Genomic DNA, 6,000 nt, shown 5'->3' with positions numbered 1-6,000 from the left:
GCCGAACTCAGATGCTTAACCAACTGGGCCACCCAGGCGCCCCTAGAGTTTTTTAAAATTCAGAAATAGATGTTAAATTTTATCAAAAAACTATCTATTGAGATACAGTAATAAATTTTCTAATTTGGAGTCATTGTGTATTACTTGGGTAAACTTGGCATATATTATGCTTTTTATACGCTGTTAACTTTAGTTTGCTAATAGTTTTGTGAGTGGATTTTATATCTAAGTTTATGATTGCAATTGGCCTGTAATTCTATCCTTGTCACATACTGGAATCAAAGTCACATTACTACTACTGCTGCTGGTGTTTCTGCTATTGCAACTAGACCTCTGTTTGCCAGGGGCACTTCACATGTGATGACTCATTGAGTCCTCACAACAACTATATGAGATAAACACTGCCAGGGTCTCCATTTCACTTGTGGGGGAAGCAGGGCCTGGAGAGACCAGTAAGTGACAAAGCTAGGATTCAAAGTCAGTCATTTTTGTTCCATAGTAGTGCACTTAGCCATGATGGTGTATTAATTTCACGAAATGATTTGGCCATTGTGCAGAAAAAAATTAAGATAGCATGCCTGAGACTGCTGTCCTTGGAAAGGCCTGCATGCAAGGTTGGCTATTGGTTGGCATCTGGGAACTTGAATGGTGAACTACTATCTACACTGATATAAAACTGTCCCTAAGTGATAAGAGCTGCACACTGTACCTGATGTGACTTATTCTGAGCACCTGCTTTCCTTTTGGGAGCCTGGAATTTTGGCATGTTCCAGGCAGATAGTGCCTGTATTTCAAGCCTCCAATACAATTTGGACAGTCTCTAGTGAGCTTCCCTGGTGGAAAAATTCATGTGTTTTGTCACAACTTTCAGTTGCTGAAAGAATTAAGCATGCCTGTGTGATTCCATGGGAAACAATTCTTGGAAGCTTGTACCCAGTTTTCCCTAGGTGATACCCTGTGCACCTTTTCCTTTTGATGATTTTGATTAGTATCCATTCCCTATAATAAATCATAACAGCCATAAATATAATTCTATCCTGAGTCTTGTGAGTCCTCTTGGTGAATAAATAGGCCCTGGGCATAATCATGGGGACCCCTGGCACAGGGAATGTCTTCTCTTTTTTTTTTTATTATATGAAAGAGTTGATGTAAGACTAGAATGACCTGTTAGTGAATGATTTATAAAACTTGTCTATAAAACAATTTGGTACAACATACAGAGTTATGTATTATGTATTTCATTTTGCAGATAAAAAAACTGAGGCTCAGGAAGTGAAGTAACTAACCCAAAGTCATATTATTAGTGATAATCATATGTAAGATTTGAGTTCTGTTCTATTTGATTCCAAAACCCATAATCTTCACCAATTTAAATGTTCATTTCCACTATGAGTTTATTCTAATTTTGATCGCTCCCACAATCTTAAAAACATAACTTGAAATTTAAATTTAGGGTGAGCTGTTTCTCAACAGTTAGCAAGAAGTAATTAAACTTTAATATCCCCGAATTTTGCAGCCAAGGAAAAATTTAATGCTTATATACAGAACGTGTCATAGTATGCTTATGCTACCAATGAGGACCTCTGTTTTCTAAAGTAGCCCCCCCAATTAAGAAGTTAATCTTCCATTCAAATGGGGTTAAAATACCTGATTTGGAACACAGAGGAGTACTTCTCTCTCAACTGTCCAGGACACAAAAATATTTCACAAAATTAATTCTAAGTTGCCGGCTCAAAAGGGCTGTGCAAACAGAGTAAGGCAATTCCTCAGGTAATAAGTCTAATTATTCAACATCTCCACAGTCCATTTAAGCTAATATTTGTGGAGTACATACCATGAGCCAACCTGTGCTATGTACAAAGAGAGGGGTACAAAGATGAATTACAATCTGTGTACTTTAGGATATTATAGTTTAGAGGAGAAGACACAGATGTAAACATGTTAAACTGAGAACAAACTGAGGGTTGATGGGGGGTGGGAGGGAGGGCAGGGTGGGTGATGGGTATTGAGGAGGGCACCTTTTGGGATGAGCACTGGGTGTTGTATGGAAACCAATTTGACAGTAAATTTCATATATTAAAAAAAAAAAAAAAAAAAAAAAAAGAAATATGGAAAATTTTTTGATAGAAATATGCATAGCGATCTTTAGCAGCAGAAAGAGGTGGAAAAAAAGTTTCCAGAGAAGATAAACTTGAAGGGTAAGTAGGTAAAAAAGTACGGAGAAGCCTATTCCAGGCATAAGAAAACTTATGGCAAAGGCTCATGATGTGATGTAATTAGAGCATAAACAGAAACTAGGTCATGGCGAATGAATTTACAGCAACAGGAAAGGTTGAGTTAGGAAGGGAAATGCATATAATGGTTTTCATTGTCTAGATGGTAAAAGCTAATGAAGGTTTTAAGGAGGGAAATATGACTTTGAATAGATCATATTCAAAGAGGGATAGAAGATGGATTTTAGATGGGCAAGACTGAAGAGAAAATGATCATATAGTATTGCATTCATATATATCCAAGTGCAGTCATACTCCCACTGACATAATTGAGACCCTCACTAACAAGTCCTGGTGCAGTGAATGGAGGAAAGAGGCAAATTTCACAAATAGCAAGGATGTAAAATTAGTAAGGTTTAGTATTGATTGCTAAGGGGAGGGAGGAAGATGAATCTTAGATGACGCTCAAGTTTCTGACTGGAGTACCCAATGAGAGGCTGTGAACTGTGAAAGATGAGACAATATGTCTAGCGTAGAGGAAATTAAAATTAGATTTACTCATGTGGCATAGAAGTGTTCATTAACAACAAGAGAAGTGAACTCAGATACATTCAAATAAATGAATCTGAAACACAGGGCAAAAATAGGTTTTGGGGTGGTGGTTAAAACCATGATAGTAGATGAGGTTGCAAATGAAGAGCATGAAGAGTTAGGAGAGAATTGTGCCAAAGTCAGAATCATAGAGTATCAACTTTTAGGCCATCAGTTCTAAAGGATGACGCAAAGAAGAACCCATCACAGATTAATTTTTTAAAAGTATATTTACTTCTGGAGCACCTGGGTGACTCGGTTAAGTGTCTGACTTCAGCTCAGGTCATGATCTCACAGTTAGTGGGTTTGAGCCCTGCATTGGGCTCTGTGCTGACAACTTGGAGCCCGGAGCCTGCTTCAAGTTTTGTGTTTCCCTCTTTCTCTGTCCCTCCCCTGTTCATGCTCTGCCTCTCTCTCAAAAATAAAAACATTAAAAAAAGTTTAAAAATATACTTACTTTCTATAAATTTTCATGTGTGAATTATTAGTTATTTTGTATTATTGAGTCACTGGGCAGGGCTCTAATTATTATTATAATCAATTATATTAAAACTAAATATATAAAATAATATTTCTAATGTTTATATGGGATATCAATATTAATAACAATAATATGAATTCTGTATACTTCTCACCTACTTAATAAATGAAACTTTACTATTACCTTTCAGATCTATGTGCCCACCTTAATCCCCTTTCCCCAACTTTCCCTATGCCCAGAAATAACCAGTATGATCAATTTTATTATTTCCTTGATTTCCCTGTAGTTTCATTATCTGTGAATGTATATATTATTTTAAATTGTTTTTGAGCTTCATTTAATGAAATTGTACTCTAGTTCTGTGAGTCTTGGCTTTCTTCCATCAATATCATGTTTTTGAGATTCAGTGATGTTGAACCTCATTGATGTTCTTTCTCTATAGTAGTCCATTGTATCAACACGCTACATTATATGTATACATTTTAACACAAATGTATATTGGGTTACTTCTCTCTCTCTCTCTCTCTCTCTTTTGTCTTTTATTTGCTGCAACGAATAATTTTGCTCACATCTCCTAAGAGAAAGTACCTCCTCAGAGCATATAACCAGGTAGAGAATTACAGAGTGGTAAGTGATGCCCATCTTCAGTTTCATGACATGATGCAAAATTATTTTAAAAGGTGCTTGTACCAACTTATACTCCTACCAGAAAATTTTAAACATTTTTTTTAATGTGCATCTTCTCCAAATGATGATATTGTCGGAATTTGAAACTTTGATCAATCCAACAGATATAAAATGGTACCTAACCATCTTTTAATTTATAATTCCTTATTAATAAGTATTTTTCATGCATTTATTACCCAATTTTTCTATTTTTTTCATATCCTTCTTAGTAATTCATAGGAACCATACATACACACACACACACACACACACACACCCCATATGTAATGATATAACCATATATAACCAAATAATCCTTCCCTTCCCATTGGGAATAGATGTTTCCCCAATGAAGAAAGTAATTGGATCTCAAGTTGATACCAATATTATTTTCTATAAATTTTACAGTTTTATTTTATATTTAAATCTTCAATCCATCTGGAATTATTTTTTTTTAATAATTTTTAACTGCTAAGATGTACCCAGATAAAGCCAAAATGGCCCACTATTTGTACTACACAGTTACCCTTAATTTCTAGGATAAGGACTTTGGACTTAATATTTATGCAGTAGGTGTCTCACTAATGATATTTGAACAAGGAAAAGATGTGATTAAAAATGACATCCGAGAAAAATTTATCTATGATAGTCTTTATAAGAGATTGGAGAGGTTAGGAAGCAGTATTGGTTTATCCAAGTAATAGATAGGTGATGACTTAACACACAGAGTCAGACTCCCACGAATCAGAGTTCTTACTCATATCAAACTTGAGTAAATCTCGGGAATGCAAGTAATCAAAGGCTCAAAGGAAATAGGAAGAGATCTGGAATGTCAAGGGCAGCTTTTCAAGTCCTTTCAGTTCTACAATAGAGGTCTTTGTGAGGTCCACGTGATAGCTTTACACAGAAGGAGCATTCAATTATAAAACATTTCCATCTTACACTCTGGAGAGTTGTGTAGCCCACCTGACATTTTCCAGGGAGCAATGCCTCATAGATACAATGTTCTATTTACTATTGATAACCCTTTGCCAGGGACATCTTGCCAGTGGTATTTCAGAGATAAACTTCTTTTTTCTAGCAAATATCATCGGTGTACTTACTCAGAGGTCCAGTTGTTAAGGAGATCAGACGGGGGACTCTGGGTTTGTTTGTTTGTTTGTTTAATCCCAACTCACTGGGTCATTTCCTCCAGGAAAATGATGTAATTAGATCACAGGTTAGCTGTATTAGCTACTTTCTCTCAAGTGGTAAAGTCTGGGATAGAAAAGAGACAAGAATCTGAAAAAAAAAAAAAGGATGAATTAACATTACATTATTATAAACAAAAGGCAAAGAGAGAGGGTTCAGAGTTTCTTTCTAGAATTAGAGGCAGTTTACTGTGGAGAAAAATAACCTCTGACAAAATAGGAAAACTTGAGGGAGAACTGATCTTGGAGCAAACACATGTTATATTTTAAATAGGTTGAGTTTAAAAGGATGGGGGATGTGAAAGTAAAAGCATTCAGTGAAAAATAAAGAAGAAAGGTCAGGACTGGAGCTATAGGTTGAATAATCTGAAAATTTGAACCTCATGGATGAATTAGTTCTTGGAGTAGCTTGATAAAGCACATAGGGCAATAGAGATCAAAGGATGAAATCTGTGACAATTATATTTTTATTTTCATCACTGACTTTTCCTCCATATGTTGAAATGTCTCATGGAGCTAATAAAACCAAATTAGTAGAGCATCAAAAATCAAGAGATTCAAAAAAATATATAAAAAAAAATTAAAAAAGAAGTATTCAAAAGAAAAAGGGTTAATGAAGGGGGGTTTGGAAGTGATAGCTGAATAGTTCCATTTGGAAGAAATTGTTGATGTTTGAATGAACATATATCTCTGTATAAAGTGGTCTGACAGGTGGCCTTCTCAAAAGATATGCCCACATTCTAATCTTTGGAACATGTGAATATGACTTGATACGGTAAAAGTGAATATTACCTTATAAGACAAAAGATACAATTAATGTAAGTGTCTTGAGAGACGTTTATCCTGAATTATCTGGTTG

This window comes from Neofelis nebulosa, chromosome 6 (assembly GCF_028018385.1).
Source record: "Neofelis nebulosa isolate mNeoNeb1 chromosome 6, mNeoNeb1.pri, whole genome shotgun sequence".
NCBI classification, from domain to species: domain Eukaryota; kingdom Metazoa; phylum Chordata; class Mammalia; order Carnivora; family Felidae; genus Neofelis; species Neofelis nebulosa.
Note: the sequence above shows the minus strand (reverse complement) of the source record.